Source organism: Dermacentor albipictus, chromosome 4 (assembly GCF_038994185.2).
Source record: "Dermacentor albipictus isolate Rhodes 1998 colony chromosome 4, USDA_Dalb.pri_finalv2, whole genome shotgun sequence".
Lineage (NCBI taxonomy): Eukaryota > Metazoa > Arthropoda > Arachnida > Ixodida > Ixodidae > Dermacentor > Dermacentor albipictus.
In genome coordinates, this window is record NC_091824.1 from 100,327,614 (window position 1) to 100,345,977 (window position 18,364).

At 43.3% G+C, this 18,364-nt stretch overlaps 1 long non-coding RNA gene across 2 annotated transcripts in view; it reads left to right on the forward strand.

Annotated features, from left to right (window-relative positions):
• LOC135904591 (uncharacterized) overlaps positions 1-14,956 on the forward strand; it is a 161,074-nt gene extending 146,118 nt beyond the window's left edge. For both annotated transcript variants that reach the window (XR_010565159.1, XR_011514006.1), the window contains exons 2-4: positions 6,244-6,559; positions 13,422-13,529; positions 13,682-14,956. This is a non-coding gene — a long non-coding RNA (uncharacterized lncRNA). The remainder of the gene's footprint in view (positions 1-6,243; positions 6,560-13,421; positions 13,530-13,681) is intronic.
• Positions 14,957-18,364: the final 3,408 nt, after the last annotated feature.

Consider the following 18,364-nt stretch of genomic DNA (forward strand, 5'->3'; position numbering starts at 1 on the left):
TCGATCTCGCTGCAAGGTTGTGTTTAATAATCGCTTGTAAGCCGCATTCATTAGCTTCTTTTACAGCCGTTGATCGCATCCTACCTCTGTCCACCTTGTTTAATGTGACTAGTCACCCGTTTTACGACTAAGCGCTGTGCAAGTGCAAGGGCTGATAGAGTCGCTGGGGCGTGGCGTCACCAGGCGATGTACTCCCTCCATTTTAATCGGCTTCCACGGGAGCGCCCTGCGTCGTTGCGCCAGCTTCTGTGGCCTATTTATTTGTTTTTTTCTTTTGTTATAAGTGTAATCACCGGTATCAAAATAATCACGCGTGTTTTTTTACGAGACAGTGACCTGGTCTAATGACGTAATCGCATTACTGGGGGATTTCGGCAACACACCAGGGCTGCAGGTAGGCAAGCAACGATGTCTACCTCCCTCTGTTTCGCTCCTAGTTTTACGGGCGGCTGAGCCACCAGTTTACGTGTTCAACCTGACGACTATTCCCTCACGTATTAATGCTAATTATACGATGCTGCGTGCAGAGCGTCCATATACAATGTCCCTAAAGTCAATCTGCCGTTATCGATATACCTCAATGCACAGCTGTCTGCCGCAAGCACTATGGAGTTAGTAGTTTATTCTTTCCTGTTAATTCTGTATCCTAATCCGGAAATGCACTTTATGACTGCTGGTGTATCTGAGCTGCAAGAAAAGTGATCGTGCTCCTCAACCGTAACCTGCTACTACTACTTTCTTTCTTAATGCATATTCGAAAGAGCAACGTAACTGAAATAGGATGATAGTAAACTGGCAAAAGACTGAGGAATCTGAGGTTCGCTTTTCTTCTACAGTGTTGTATTCTGGCAAAGGACAGAGTGTATGCCACAATGGCAGCGCCCTTATGCAGCCTTTTCACAGCTTTCCGCGGCCAGGCCTGATTGTCGTGCCAGTTTTCCGAAGGAAGACAGCAGTTATAGATGGTACGCAGCACTGAATGTATACAGAGACAGCGGGATAAAACAAAAAAACAAAGGAAAACGCCACATTGAGAGCATAACAGGGCAGAATCTGAGAAGAAAAGCCCCGCGGGAGACCATGGAGAATGTGTTCGATGCATTTGCGGGAGGCTTTCAGTATAGTCCATTATCACGGTCTCTAAGTTTACACGATGCCCCCCCAAAAAAAACATTCACCGGAGGGGTGCTGTGGTCATGTCCGGCGTCTTGCCATTGCATCTGCAGGCAACCAATACATTTTACTATCCTATTTTATTATTGTATCGCATTTCTTTCCTCCATTCTTCCTGTGTTTCTTTTCAACAATGGGGTTTCCTATAGCTCCTACGTCGACAGGATTTTCTCGCTTTTTTGTTCATCAGCTGACACTCGCGTTCGCAATGCAGTCAGTGCAGAATTCAGCGGCACTGATTCTCCGCACAGACGCGGGCATTCGATTTTCTCACTACTCGTGTTTTCAGTCTATTCTTCGTGACGGAATTCAAGGTGCGCACTTTATGTGGTCTTCTCAACTCCATGCATCCGCACTGCGTGGCCCCCAAGGGTGACCGTTAAAGATTTTAAAACCAATTTTTTTTATTTGCGCATAAAAGCATTATTAAGGAAAGTTTCTGCTGTTTAGGAACATTTGTGTTTCGGTCGACCTTCTTTAGCTGCGGATGTGGTATTTTTATCTAGTAGGCAAGTTAAGTATCCGATACATTCCTCGATCGATGCTAAAAAAAAATGCGTATTAGATAAAAAGAAGTCATTTCGCAAAACATGACTTTGTTAACTTTTCCCAGCATTGTGGGCTTCACAGTATAGCTTAAACGTACATTTGTTGGTTTATCTCCGCATTCTTAGCGGTGGAATTCTGAATGACACACAGTTTTTTTTTCATTGCTACCACGAAACAAGCTCCCAGCAAACATTACTTAGAAAATTATTCGCTTGTTTCACTGCCCAATTTTATCAAAGTGACCAAACAGTACTGCTTAGCAGTGATTTCATTACATATTGCCCAAATCAGTATAAATATACGCTTTTTACGTTAGCTACTTGTTCGTTCACCCAGGTAATAGAATCTACGATGACAGACGTTACCTTTTGGAGAGAATAGCATTGTGAGGAACCATAAGCGGCATTTCCCTATTTGCTCACCGTTCTTCTTTAAGTCTACCGCGAGGTCGTGGTTTTCGTATTTGTAATCTAAGCAATGATGCTGACACCTCCAATCCTACCTGGACGGTTGCTGGCACGCAGAATAAAAAAGACGAAACGGAAATTGTGCTGCGTACACTATTGCTGTAAAGTACGTACAGCTTAATCAGCAACCTCTTCCCACATAAGAGCACATCAGCATTACCGTGACTTCAGGGAAGAAAATCACAAGATTGTTGGTGAATAATGTGCTCTTTTTTATCGTTCAGTTATACACTCCGAATATAAAAGCAAACTGCAATCGGACTCAAGCTCAGTTCGGCGGCAATGCACTACCGACAAGCACCTAACATTGCATTTTTGCAGGTAAAAAATTTTGCTGTAAATCGATTTGAGTTGAAAGGGTGCTTCTTTGTGGTGGACGGCTGCCAAACACAGCAGAGTCTTTATTTTTCTGTTCTCTTTTTTTGGGGGGAATGGGGAAAGCATCAGCTGGTAAAGGTAGCAGTAAAAGCCGCGAAAAAGAATCGACTGATGCGAAAGGCATCCGCGAGTTGATAAGGGCCTTTGCAAACTTTAAACGTGACTTTAGAGTGGAAATTCGCAAGCTGAGGGACAGTGTATCTTTTTGCACTGACGTGTGCAAAGACGTAAGAGATTTGGCAGATGAGACCAAGCAACTGAGAGCGGAAACGAATGATCTCACAAAAAACAACATGGAATTAAATGAAGAAAATAGACAGCTATCGCAACGGTTCAAGCATGTGGAGCAATACATGCGCCTAAATACCTTGGAAGTTAAAAGAACACCTTCCGGAGTCGACCCAGTAATGGTCACACAGAAGACAGGCGAAAATATTGGCGAAAAGATCGACTTTGCAGACATCGACACATGTTATTGGATCCACACCCCGAAGCCTGGCATCCAAAACATTAGCGTTCGTTTTGTAAGAAGAGACATGCGCAATGCCCTGTTCACGAAATGCAGGGAAAAAAGGCTAGACACCGCGATCCTTCTTCGTTTACATAGATTGGCTTTCCTTCCCGCTGACCACCTTACACAGTGCAATAGGGCATTGCTCTCAGCCACAATTAAAAAATAAGGAGAAAGCTAGGTGGTAGTACGTTTGAACTTACAGTGAACGGGTGTTGGCACGCAGAAATGAGGAGTCGCCTGTAGTCTGCATTGCGAGGTCTTAAGGGGTCTTAACTATATCACATCTTGATATCTATCTTCAGAGATGGAGCTTTGTTCAGAATCACGTTTCAAATAACAGTACTGATTAGTTTACCAGCTATGACTTCAAAATTTTCTACTGTTGATAAAACATTTGCTCCATTACACATGAACACAAGAAGCATAAGAAGCAAGGTAGATGACATAACTACTTTTCTTGAGTCATTATTTGTTAACATTATATGTTGTTCTCTGACACATGGATCACTAAATATGATGAACTGCCTCACATTTCACGATATAATTCAAAAGATTTCTATCGTGTTAATAATAAAGGAGGCGGAGTTCCAACGTATTTCAAATAAACATTTGCTCATGGGGAACTAGAAGATTACTGTGTTATTAATGAGATGTTGAATGCCTAGCATTGCGAACTGGAAAAAAATGACAATTACTGTAGTCATATATAGAAGGCCTATGGGAAGAAAAAGTCATTTTATATGTTTCTTGAGGAATCTACGCTCCCGTTTTTCGCCGAGCTATGCACTTTTAATTATGGGTGACATCAATATAGACATGATGTCCAGAGGTTCATGGGCCAGAGAAATGGTGATGTTATTGTCTGCTTACGGTTGCACAAATAACCATCAACTCGCTCACTAGAATAACTACAACTACCGCTAGACAGCTCGACATCTGCATCTCAAATCAAAACAAGAATGACCTAAATAGTGGGATATTCACACACGATATAAGAGGCCATTTATCGATACTTTGCGTCACCTGTCCGGATACTGGTCAACTCCACAAACAAATACGTTTTAAAAGACGTATGGAAGACGCCGCAAGAAAACCATTCTTTCAAACTGTAAACAATATTGATTGGAAAACTATTCATAACGAAAAAAAAATGCTGATAAAGCGTGTGAGTTATTTTTCCAGTTATTAAAGGAAAAATATCATGAAGCTTGCCCATTACAGCGGATACATAACCGTAAGACCAAAAAGTACCGAAAGCCCTGGGTGAACTCCGCACTTCGTAAGCGAAATAAAGAAAAGAACTCGTTGTATTATTCATTCCTTCAGTCACGAAATCGAGACCTATTTGTCGAGTACGAAAACTACAGAAACACTCTGAATTCCGATCTGAAAAGATCAAAACGAGAATATTTCCAAAACATTTGTGCAAAATATACCAGACAATCGTAAAAAGGTATAGGAGGTTCTTAACACCCTGATCGGCAACAGCAAACAAAAATAGTATGAGTTCACCATAACTGCTTCAGGTGGTTCAATTCTAAGCGATCAGGCTTTGGCGGAGGGTATGAATGACTTTTTTATCAGCTCAGGCGTATATCAAGTTGAAAATGAAGATACATGTATCAATTCTGCAGTGCATATTGTTCCGATAAAATCTTCTCTTTTCATAAAACCGATTGGCCCCATAGAAATCGCAAGACCCATTGAGAAATTAAAGAACAATGTGGCAACAGCTGGTATCAATAACATAGGCGCCGCAGAAATTAGGTTTGTGTCACCAGTAATATGTAATGTTCTTGTGCACATAATTATCCTTGCTCTGAGAACGGCTATCTATCCACAAGCTTTAAAGATAGCAACAGTTACACCCATCCAGAAAAGCGGTAGAAGGGATATGCTGACAAATTATCGACCGATGTCAGTCCTACACACTATATCCAACGTTTTCGAAAGCATCATACACAGTAGACTAATATCATTCATAAAAAAGCACAACATATTAACGAAGTGTGAGTATGGCTTTCAGAGGAATAGATCAACGGAGCAAGCTTTGACGTTCATTATTGACAAAATAATCACAACTATTGAAAATAGAAAATATATGCTTGGTTTGTTGTTATACATTAAAAATGCTTTTAACTGCATTCATCATGAAATATTGCTTAAGAATGGTCAGCGTATAGCACAAGGCAGACGAGGTTAAAACTAGCAAATAATTATTTAAGAGGTCGTTTTCAAGTAGTTAAGTTAAATAATATACTTTCCTCCAAACAAGTGTTAACACAAGGTGCCCCACAGGTATCGATTCCAGGGCCACTTTTGTTTTGATTTACCTAAATGATCTAGTAAATATTGCTGATTTTCCTGAATTAGTCATGTTTGCAGAAGAAAGAAACGTGTTGTTCGCTTAAAAAAACTACAAACACTCGAAACAAATGTAAACAATTATCTGTCAGCTCTTTCATGCTGGCTAAGGGTTAAGCAAATGCAACTAGATACAAAAAATACCACATACATCATATTCCATGCAGTTCATAAAATGATAAACGAGTTGAAATATACATTTGACGGGGAGTCTATTATTATAATCTATACAGAAACATTTTTGGTATAATATTGAGAGAGAGAGAGAGAGAATCAACTTTTATACTGAGCTCTTAGTAAAAATTGGTGCGGGCTGGCACCAGATGGGGTGGAACCTTCTTCTCGGGTCCCATATGTGTCCAGCAGCTCGTGGCCCCTAGCCGCCAGCGCGAGCTGGGTCGGTAGGTCGGGGCTGGGCAACAAGGTCTCCCATCGCTCGGGGGGTTGGGGCTGGGGAGGGTGGGGGTTCTTGATCTTAGCGCACTCTGCAAGGATGTGTGCTAGAGTGCCTTTTGATAGTCTGCAAAACGGGCATGAAGTGTCATGCTCTGTTGGGAACATCTTGTGCAAGAGCACAGGATGCGCTAGCGACCCCACTTGCATGCGTCTGTCTATCTTGGAGTGCTCATATCAACAGTTTAGCAATAGAGCTTGCAAATGGTGTAGGGTGTTTATACAAAGCGGCCGCTGTCTTCCCTGTGTGGCTAATGAAATCTGTGTATTACGCACTGCGTTACTCGGTGGCTCGGTGGCTGGGCTACGATACAGTCCACTAAACTGCTGCTGTTTAATATGCAGGTGCTCATCATCGCACTGATCGGCGCAGCTCTGCCCGCTACCATCTCGGCTGTCCAACACGCAACTTCAAACTGCCTGGAACCGTTTCTTGGCCGTGCCCCTGCTGTCTATCGCCAAGTCACGCTACCCCCCACCCCCTACGCTTCTACTAGCGCCGCCTGTGACGAGCGTCATCAGCCATACCACCTGGGAGCTGCCTGCGTCAGCAACATCTGGCAGATCACCTATAAAAGTCCAACGCCGTCACGCGCCAACCTGTGGGCTCGGTGGCTGTGCCATGATACAGTCCACTAAACCGCTGCTGTTTAATAGGCAGGTTAGTCAGTGTTATAGTCTTTACGCTAAGAAATCAAGCGACCATGTTTTGGTACTGCTGCCGAGCCCCCAGTGTCTGTTTTCCATCGCAATGAATTGTATTCGCGTCTCGCACTCTTTACTGCTACTGTCGGGCGACATAGAAACTAACCCCAGTCCGGACTCTAACGCTATACAAACTGAACTAAAGAAGCTGTCCACTGGGCAATCGCAGTTAATTAACGAGATTAAAGGTTTAAAAAGCTAACTAGTCGAGACTAACAATTTGATTTCCGAACTAAACAGAAGAATGCATGCCGTCGAGAGCCACTGTCAACACATGGAGGACCTGCAGCAGCAGGTTGAAACTTTTCAGACTTCTGCGGCCGTGACGGCACGGGCATTCCCCGATATAGAAGCACGCATCGATGACGCAGAAAAACCGAGCCCGCCGCAACAACCTCATCTTCTTCGGTATCCCCGACCCAAGAGTATCTAAATCCACCGCTTAGGAAGAGGAAAAAATCGTTCGGCTTTGCGCAGACCAATTAAGCATGACCGCGAATCCTGAGGAGATTGAACGTGCGCATCGTCTCGGCCGCCATTCCGATAACCGAAACCGTCCTATAATCGTAAAATTCTTTTTTATAAAACAAAAGAAAAAATTCTGTCTAACGGCCGCCAGTTGAAAGGGACTAACTATAGCATTCGCGAAGACTACTGTCGTACTGTGCAAAATGCCCGGAAACATCTTTTGGCTTTTGCGAGGACCAAGTCACCTGCATTTTCATTACGCTACAAAACTCTGTTTATAGGATCTGCTAAGTACATGTACGACGAAACTATAAAATATGTAAAAGAAATCCAATAGCAATCGTGGCATCACCGTCATCCCACACACCGTTCGATAACGACAACCCGCCCTAACAGTACTATTTGAGCAATACATTCTAACATACGTAGCTTCCTTTCCAAACGTGACGTTGTATCTAATCTGGTTTTATCATCTGGATGTAACTTGTAGAAATTATGTTATGGAAACTTAGTACGGGGAACAACAACACATGGTAAGTATGACGAAATTTTGCTTTTGCAAAAAGGAGAATTTCGCAGCTATAAACGCTATAAAGGGAGCCCATGGAATTGCAGAACACCACCTTTATATTTAAAACATTATGTGTTAAGAGCTGACCAAATATTTTATTACAAGCTACTAGAATTTGTGCATTATGAAAAAATATACACAAATGGCAACATTCGTAAATCATCTTACATTTTGCTACTTTAGAGAACAAAAACGACACATGCCAATAACACGGACTAACTATGGAAAACAATTCATGATATTTCAAATAACCTCGCTTCTTAACAAACTCGAAAGAGATTTGGACTTTCAAATTAGTCGAAACGTCTTTAAGAACCAGCTAAAGAAATTATTATTAACCAATGCACTCACTTTTACTTTATCCAATTAAAAAATTATTGAAGCGGTCTGCGCTGGACGCATGAAAGAAGACGAAGGAAGGTGCTAGGAGAGAAGTGAGAAGGAAGAAGTTGGAATAAAATGGCGGACGACACCCGTCTCACTTAGATTATGTAATTTCTGTTGCCGTTCTAGTTAGGAACGCTACATTTTGGCACAGCCGACAGTTTTCGAAGACCAGCGATGCGGGTGACGTTTTTCGTCGACCAGGCGTCATCAGAGTCTGTTGTGTTCACCCGATACCAAGTGCACGGTGAGCCAGCGACGGACCTTCCTCTTGAAGTTAGTTCTACCGCGCTGATCAACGTGGTACTGCAACAAGCTGCAATCAGCCGCCAAGCCCTCGTGCAAACAGGATCGGTGACAGTGAATCTACAACTGCAGACACTGAGCGAACTCGTTCTGGAACCCATACGACGTGGCACCCTCAAAGAGGAAACGCCTGCCGGGAAGGTGAGCCTAGACTTGAGTGTTATGGAACTGCAAAGGAACATTATACAACAGATCGAAATAATGAGAACTTTCGTCCAAGCGCTTAGTCGAGAGCAGTCAGCACGAAGTATTGTTGAACCAGATGTTTTTGAAGGAAAATCGCAAAATGCACACTACTGGCTGTGTTTTTTCGAGTACGCCTGTGACAAGAATCTGTGGCACTCCGACGACACAAAGATTTTGCATATGCGCCGCTATTTGGGCGGTATAGCCAGAAAATGGTATGACGTGCAACTCATGGATTATGGAACAACATGTTGGGAACTGTGGAAAAGCAACTTTTTAGGGGCTTTCGAAGGCAACGCAGTAGAAAGATGGGATGCGGCACTGCGGTTCAGTTATACAGGTGGCTCTCTGCTTGAGTACTGTCTTGAGAAGCGTCGCCTGTTGTATTCTGCAGAACCGAAGCTGTCGTCTTCTGCTGTTGTAGCTTTGATAACGCAAGGGTTGTGTATCGAGATCCGTAGTCATGTCCAGCTCAAAGGTCCAAGAACGTTTGATGACCTTCTGAACTTTCTACAGACCTCAGTGCCAAGAATTACATCGAGAAGACAGCCAGATGGTAGAACAGAGCAACTTGATTCCAATCTAGAGTCGTTGCCGTCAACTGAATGTGAACACAGCTTCATAAACAAATCTCTGGGAAGCGTAAATCATGACTGTGAGGATGGTGAAGAACCAATTACCGCAGTTCACGGCAACCTACTTCCACATAATCTGTCTACCGTGCATCACAAGCCCCAGAAAAAGAGCTTCAGTGAAACAGTATATTTGGTGTCGTCAAGCTTATTGTACGCCCCCATTAAGGTAGATGGCATTGAAGTGAAGGCTCTCGTTGACAGTGGAGCTTCGGTATCTATTATCAACAAGACTCGAGTGGATGCCAGTCGTCTGCACGCTGGTAGGACATTGCGTGTCCAAGCCTACGATGGGTCAGTGACCATGCATAGCGAATGGGTAACCCTGGCTATTGAATTTCAAGGAAATGCTATTACCAGTGACGTATTGGCCATTCCCAATGTCACCTACGATTTTCTTTTGTCCCGTCCAGACGTGAAAAAACTTAAGATGAACCTCTATTGGGATGACAAGGTAATGGCCGAAGACACGATAAGAACAGAAGACCCTGGTGAAGAACCTAGTGTATCAAGGCTAATTTTTCACCACGAAGACATCAAGACTAAGTACCCAGAGCTTATATGCATAGGAAGCTACCCTCCAGCAATGAAATCCCATGTCGTTCCTTTCGAGCTCGCAGATAAAACAGTGGTTCGTAGAACCCCCTATAATATGTCCAGAGATAAAAAGGTGTGGCTGAAAAAGGAGTTGCAAGAAATGTTAGACGCAGGTATCATCCGGCCTTCTGTGTCCCCATTTGCTTCTCCTATCACTATTGCACCTAAAGAAGACGGGACATTCCGCCTCTGCACAGACTACCGGGCTCTCAATCGTCAAACTGAATTGATACCTTATCCAATGCCGAGAATCGACGACATCATTGACGAAACCGGTGGTTGCCATTGGTTTTCACGAATAGATCTCTGCAAGGGCTTTTGGCAGATTCCACTAAGTGAAGAAACGAAGAAGTACACCGCGTTCATAACCCCATTTGACTTGTTTGAGTACAACCGCCTGCCATTTGGTTGGAAAAACTCCCCTGCGTGGTTTCAGAAGATTATGACGGACATTCTGAAACCTTACCTGGGCACATTTTGCAATGTGTACATCGACGACATCATCATCTACTCAAAGACAAAGGACGAACACCGTAGTCATCTTTCAAAAGTTCTTCATGCCCTCAGTCTTGCCCAACTCAAAGTCAACTTCAAGAAAAGTGCGTTCTTTCAAGATACCGTAGTATTTCTTGGCAGGGTGTTTGATGGACAGACTAAAAGCACCAAGCAAGAATCGGTAGAGAGAATCTCCAAGCTGGTAAAGCCTTATGATGTGCACTCCCTGCGCGTTTTTCTTGGCCTTGCAGGACACTTCCGGGCGTTTATCAAAGACTACGCACTGAGAACAAGGTGCCTCACACGTTTAACTCAGAAAGACGTGCCTTTTCATTGGGACGAGAAGTGCGAAGCTGTCTATCGTGAGCTTGTAAAACTAATATCGTCGGACCCCATCTTGCGAATACCGGATTTTCTTTGCCTTTCGTGCTGAACACGGACGCATCAAATTATGCTACCGGTGCAGTTCTATACCAGAAGCCATCCAAACAAGCTGATCAAACCAAACACTACGTCGTGGGGTACTACAGCTATACCCTGAAACCCGCCGAAATCAATTACTGTACCACAGAAAAGGAAGCTCTGGCCGTCTTAAAAGCTGTGCAGTACTTTCGTACTTACCTGGAAGGTGCCAAATTCATACTTTTCACGGACCATCAAGCATTGACTCAACTTCTGAGCATGGCCCAGCCAAGAGGCCGCATTGCTAGATGGGTGAACTATCTGCAACAATTTGATTTCGTAATTTCGCACCGTCCTGGCCCACTCCTCACTGACGCTGACGCACTATCAAGATTACTTGTACAGGAATCAAGCAATAATCCAGATACAATCAATCATATTAAGCTATGGGAAGGTACAGAAGAGCTCCAATTTATCAATGGAAGGTATCACGTACCACCAACTATGATTCCAAGGATTCTTCATCTATACCACGACACCCCTGAATCGGGTGGACATGATGGCTTCTGGCGCACTTATAAGAAATTACTCATGAGATTCACATGGCCGGGCATGAAAAACGACATCAGCCATTACATCCGCACATGCCACCTCTGCCAGGTGAACAAAGTTAAATTCAAGCAATCGACAGACGGTATGACAAACCCTGAATATTCAAGCATCCCGTTCGAAGTAATTCATTTGGACTTCGCGGAGCTCAAAAAGAAGGGGGAAGGAGTCAAGCGAACGCAAGCTTTCTTGCTCTCCATAGATGAGTGCACACGGACGATTGCGGCTAAAGCTGGCAAAGAAGACGCAAACAGCGTAATAGACCTCCTCAAAGCTGAGTGTTTTAAACACACAAAGACGCTCGTCTGCGACAACGGGCCGGCTTTTCGGAGTGCCAAATTATCAAAGTGGGCCCAGGAGCACGGCATCATGATAAAGTATTCTTCTCCATACCACCCGGCAGCAAACGGCCTAGCGGAACGTGCCATACGAGACATCAAACAGTATCTGAAGATGTATCCAGACTTTGCCGGTGGCTGGAAGTGCTGTCTCGAGGCCGCTGTGAAGCATCACAACAGATCATACACCACGAGTTTAGGCTGCAGCCCTCATTTTGTAACTTCAGGTACAGCGCCCATACTTCCTGCAGATCGTGAGCTAGGTCTCCTAGAGAATCTCGAACTTGCGGAAGTAAGGAAAACTGTCAAAGAACAGGAGATCTACAAGCGCCGCATGAAGCGAAACTTTGATAAAAGGCACAGTAGCGAGATACCGGACATACAGCCTGGAGACTATGTCCTTGTAAGGAAAGGAGCTGTGCCCTCAAATTCAAAATATTGCGGACCATTTCAAGTTATTAAGACTGCATGCCAGCATGGAATATTGAAGAATGTCTGGTACGCCGGAGCCTCGGGCCAAACGGAGTGCGCCGCTTTTGGAAACGTATTCAAGTATTACCCCAGGAGGTGTAATTAAAAGAAATCCGGAAGAGTGAAGCGGTCTGCGCTGGACGCATGAAAGAAGACGAAGGAAGGTGCTAGGAGAGAAGTGAGAAGGAAGAAGTTGGAATAAAATGGCGGACGACACCCGTCTCACTTAGATTATGTCATTTCTGTTGCCGTTCTAGTTAGGAACGCTACAATTATTTTATATTGTGTATTTGTTCTTGTATTGTCCGCAACATATACTCTTCAAATGATTATAACACTGTGCATACGAAGCTTTCATCGTTGTACTGTTAGGTAGCGTACAAATTTCTAATAGTGAATTGTGAATATACCACTTTTCTGTTGTATAAAAGCGAATTGCTACATGCTGCGAATTATTATGTATTATATCTACGTATAGTTGGTACAGATGCCTTCGTCAGGTCATGCCAAACCTTTAGCTTCTGTACCCTTCTGGGAAAAAGTTAAAGAAAAATAAACTATCTGAATCTGAATGAGCCGCGCAGCCTCGGGTAAGAATTGTTCAATGTCTGTGAAGGCTTAGTGAACAGAAAAGATTACATATGTTGCTACTCGAGTGCGGCGCCTCCCAAGCCCATTTTTCTACGTTTATAAAACTTCATGGCGGTTAAAATGATCCTTTCAAGGCGAACATACGCCATTGTAGAATATTAGAAGTTCCGTAAGCAGATATCCCGACTCATAGATGTTGTCCTAACCAAGCTATTCGCTTTGCCGCTAGGAGTGCCGTGTAAAGTTACGCGTCTCGAAAGCTCGGCCTACGCGGGAAATGGAGGGTGGAAGAAGGTGATTTCACCAGCTTGCCTAATGCTGACACCTCAGTTATGAGTGTAGCCTGAGGTACGCCGTATTATTTAGGTCAAACGGAGTGTATAGAGAAGCGAACTTGCAAGTTATGGAAGTTATACACGAAGATGTTATTAGCGACGTCTTAACTGTCGAAGCCTGTTAGAAGCATCTTACTGAACATATTTAATATCACGACAGCCACGAAAAGTTAAAGTAATAGTTGCCAACAAACGGCTCCAGGAGAGCAGAAATAACAGAAAATGCGAAGAGAGAAAATATCTGCGAATACCTGCTGTGTCACTGAGCAGCAGGCCTCTGTCTCGATATAATGTGGTGCAATGATCATTGATAAATCGATAAAGTTGCTTTCTTTTCTCTTGCAGCACTTCATTCCTGCGTTAGAGGGAAAGTAAATCGTTACATCATATCTTTTTTGTGAACCTGTGTTCGTTTAATGTTTGTGTGATGCAGCGCAGAAATTCAATAAGAGGAAGGAAAGACGACCCATGGGGAGGAGGCAACCGGCTGTTAGCAGATTCTCCCCGGAAATATTGCCTACGACTGCGGGTGCCTTTGCTAGTAAGTATTTATTTAAATGCGTTTACGTTTTCTTTGGGTAATTCTAATTCATCTATCACTTTCTTGTTTCAAGACTTGTTTTTGTGATCGTAATTCTTTTTTTTTTCTCGTGGTGTTTTCTCTGCCACGCTTCTGCCTCATTCTTGGCCCAGGACTTGATGCCCCAAGAGCACCAACGCCATTTCGGAAAAGACGGACCCTGTTTGGCCCCTGTGTAGAGTGCTGTGGGGGAGTGCTGTGGGGGAAAAAGGAGTGCTGTGGGGGAAAAGCCCGAGCAACCATGTCCTTTTACGTGAAGCATACTAGGCTAAGCGGCCGGCGAATCTATTAAGCCCGAGTGGCTGACAGTCCGAGTGATTGATTACTATTGAACGCTTTTCGAGTGTCCGGCTGTGTCAGTCTTGTAAGATGGCCCGTTAATTGCTTTTAGGTTCCCGTTTCGTGCTGCTTTCCTCCTACTCGCTCCTTCCCACAGCTAGCACGTAGTGGGCGCCAGTTACTAAATTTTCCACCTCTGTCAAATATCAAAGATGCAGGCGCGGTGACACTTGGCATTGGTCCCATGAGTTGACTCTGCTTTCATGTTGTTATTGTTGCTCTGGCTTTTAGTTTTAAATTCTTTTATTTTGTATTGAAACATGCGTCTCTCTTTGCTCTTTTTGGTCTTCCCGTCTCCACTAATTACATTACACAGTTATGCAGTACATAAAACACAACACAACATTTCAGACTCACAAAAGGAGAAAGATATAGATAGGAACCTGCTACAGGCTACAAATGTAAGCGTAAGCTCGTGGTCATCAAGTCGTAAATGGATTCAATAACAAGACAAAGACGGCAATTTCATCATCGCAGTGCGACAAAGTTTCGAACCTAATATAGTAAAGGCCAATTTATTCGCTAGTGCGGTTAGAGCCGACCTTGACATGCGAGAATTGGTTGCACAGTGATGAACGTAGAGTAGTTTGATAAAAAAATTATGTGCTGATTTAGCGGTAAATACGACAGGTATGCGTTAGCATTACGTGGCACCTTTTTGAGACGGTGATCCGGAGTGAAGCAGACCACACGCACGCACATGCAGACAAACACCTGTGCGCGCGAGCGCTCTTGTAAGCTCTCCCCTACTTACCTCTTCAACTTGACCGTCTACCCGCAGTTTACACACGCACACTTACACACACACTTTTTGTTTCACTTTTTTATACTCCAAATGCTGACGCAATATAATATATTACCGGTAGCTGCGGTCGACTACGTAGCGTAGATACCGCAGCCGCTGCAGGGTGCCGCCATGAGTGCATTGCGGCTCGCTGAGGACAACCGCGTTTGGCTTACGTTTAGTACATCGTAGGAACCAAAATTAGGAGTCGTGGCGTCTACGTCAGTGATGCGAACTCTAGATATATATCCCTAGATCTAGGGGCTTACGGGTATTTTTAGGGATATTGCGTTTCTCTCGAGGTATCTATAGGGATTTTCAAAGATGCAGTTATCCTGCCATTTGCATCGCTATGTATACTGATAAACACCCACGCAGACTTTGACAATGTTACTCGAACCAGCTTCTTCGACTCTCTAAAACTGTCAGGGGAGGTGGATCAGCGCGCCCGGAGTAGTGGTCGCTAGATCTTGTGGCGCAGTAGGGAGCAATCTAGGGGTTTTTGAGCATCAATCTAAAGATATTACGGTACAGTTCAAAGTCGCGACTTCTTTCAATTTTGGCATCGTAATAGCGGAGGGTGGAATGAGTATCGCTGTTCTCTTAACGGCTGTATGGGACATGTCATCCGGTGGTCCTGTAGCGGAGGTGGCTTAGCATAACATAGTATTTCTTTTTGACCAAAAAGAGCGTTCAACACTGCCGCCTATGCATCGTTTTGGAAACCCTTGTTTGCTCCTGTTCTAGAAAGAGGGCGAAGAATAATTACGGCTGGGTATTACAGTGGCTGCGTAGCGCGTGTAAAATTGAAACTTTGGAAGCTTGGGCAGTTTTATCCCTTGCGCGCTCGAGAACGCATGCTTGGCAGTTTACAATATTTCTACTTTCACGGCACCTCATACGTTCTTGGTTCCAAGCGCTCCGTGTGCAGTAGACGCATTACCAAAGTAAAATGGCAACTTGTGCACAAACACTCTTGTATACAAACTGAAGTGCAGCACTTTAATTCGCCATTATAATGTGACGAAGGAAACATTATTTCAAATATTTTACAGAGTGATATGAACAATTGTTGTTTGTGTGTGGAAGGTCATCATGCTATAGCATATCGTTAACGGCATCAAAAGTAGCGGCAGTTTGTCTTTTTTTCGAGTGATTTTAAGACACAAGATTGCGAAAAATAGCTGTTTAGAACGTGGCGTTGGCCTATTCAGGAACATTTGTTTTGCTTCAATGAGCACCATATGCAGACTGGATGCATTTTTTTTGCGCTAACAGACATGCTGTTGCAATCTCTTTCAAGTCACTTATCAATCAATATGCAGTCATAAGTGTGACACAAAACGAAGGGTTTCCTACAACCTTACTGCCATAGTCAAGAAGTATTTGTGCATATTCTGGCGTTAAATTTCCCGCCAAAATACGAAGGTGCCCCACATATTCATATTGTGGCTCAAACGTTCAATATACATGTTCGCATCTTTCTCTTCTCAAAATATTTCATAATATTTACGGTCCAAATCATTCATACTATCGCTTGTCAGCCCGCTTAGACTCATTCATTTCAGAAGCTATACAAAAGCATTTTTTTAGGTGTAACGTTGGTTACACCGGAACGAGTTCAAGATGCTTCCGGAGAAATGCATATGAGACATCTCTCTCAATGCAGCATAAAAATTATATGAAGGAAAATTACAGCTGCGTACATAATAATTGAAGCGAAAATGCCTACTTACGTCTAGCGTGAAATATTTTCTACGCTCAGGCTCTAGGTAATACCCTGTAGCATAAGAAAGTTCTACACACATGTACATTGAAAAAAAAAAGCGCAAAGATTCACATCTCAAAAAAGTCCCCGTCAGATTTATCCTGAGCATCTTGAATATTTTTTGCAGGTCGTGTCGTATTACGGCGAAGTCGCGGCAGTTTCTTTTTTTGTATTTTTATACAAAATTCGAGTGGCCCGCGATTCAGTCACCTTCAATTTCCTCGGCATGGGCTGGGCATGGTTGATAAAAAAAAATGGGCCTTGTCAATATCTGTACATCGGCTCCTTGTATAAGGCTGTGTAGATGGAAACATTCCAAGTGAGGAGCAAACAGAAAAACATACTCGTGAATATTCCTGAGAGTGCGGCTGTTTCTAAAGTACGTTCTTCCGGGAAAATAGAATTTCTCAAAAATGTTCCACTCAGTTGTGTCCCTCCCGGTGTGATAGGTACGCAGAAATGGCAAACAGACCTCGCCGGAAAACGCAAAATATATTGTTGAGGATGAAGCGGCAGGGTCCTGCGAAGATTGGAAAATCCGGATGGCCTTAGGAATACGCTGACGGGGAAGCGCTTCTCCTGAATCAGCAAAGGTAGAGGGCGTTTTCCAGCAGGTCGCATAGAAAGTGCGCGTGCATACCAACATGCCTAGCGTCCCCGACAATGAGTACCAAAGTAGATTTGTTGAACAGATGTGTAACGCAGAGGAAAGAAACCGAACATAACTAATGTTAATCAATGATCAAACGCTAAACTAGGGAAAGTGACCTTGCAATACAAAGAACATATTTGTGAAAGCAATACCCTGATTACTAGAAAACAGCAATATTGTCGAAATTACATTACAACTGTTCTTGAGTGAGCAAGCATGATTGTTAAGATTGCAGCTGTTTACGAGGTGAGATTGTAAGAAACGGCACTGAAAAGGGGCTAAAGAACGGAGGCAGGAGAGAAATGTTCTCGGTAACACTCACTAGAAGATAAATGCAAAGTACCCTGCAAGCGAGAACGACGAAGCAGTAAGGGAGTATAAAGCTTGGAGCCTGCCGAAAAAAAAAAACAGTAACATGTTGTAGGCATACTTCTGTAGCCGCAAATATACAACTGGGCCACTTTCCGACGTTTCCTTTCGACACATGGAAACTCAAAAGAAGTTTCTGAAATACAGCGATAATGAGGGACGGCTATTGACTGATTCCCTATATAAACTGCGATTACCAGAGTTTGCATTTGCACATTTCAAATTGATCCACAACTCTTCGTTTTGAGTTAAACCAAACATAAATCCCATTACGAATTTAGGAGAACCCATTTCATTAAGTTTAAATGTAGGACAAACTACGGAACACAGCTATTAGGTTGGCTAATTCCTTATCTGATAAACCTTTATCGTGATCTGATTGATATCATGGAACCGTGTTCCTCTTTGCCTGCTTGCCGAAAACAGGCAAAGAGTTTTTTTCTTGAATCATGTATGAGCCAGTTAGGAATTCTTTCCTTTTTTTGTGTGAGGTGAGCATGTTTGTCAAGTGAACATTTTTTATTGGTGTTTAGGAGATCCAGTTAGGATTTCTTGCTTTGTTTTTTGTCAAGTGAACATGTATGTGGTTATTATAAATCTCTAATCTGATTGATTTGAATGTAGGGTGTACTTCTGATATGTATATTGCTGTATGTGAATTGTTGTAGTCTTCCTGTAAGAAATTGTACTTCGTCATTCATTATGTCGAAACTGCGCCTGCCTAAATGCAGGGTGTCTAGGGCCTAGTGAGGTGACCACGCGTGCCCCCTTTAGCCCTCTTCCCCTACACAACTGTATGTTGTCTAAATTTCAATAAAGTCAAAGTCAAATCTACAAAAGTCTCTAATTTGATTCCTACAAAGAGCATAGCACCAGAAACTAAC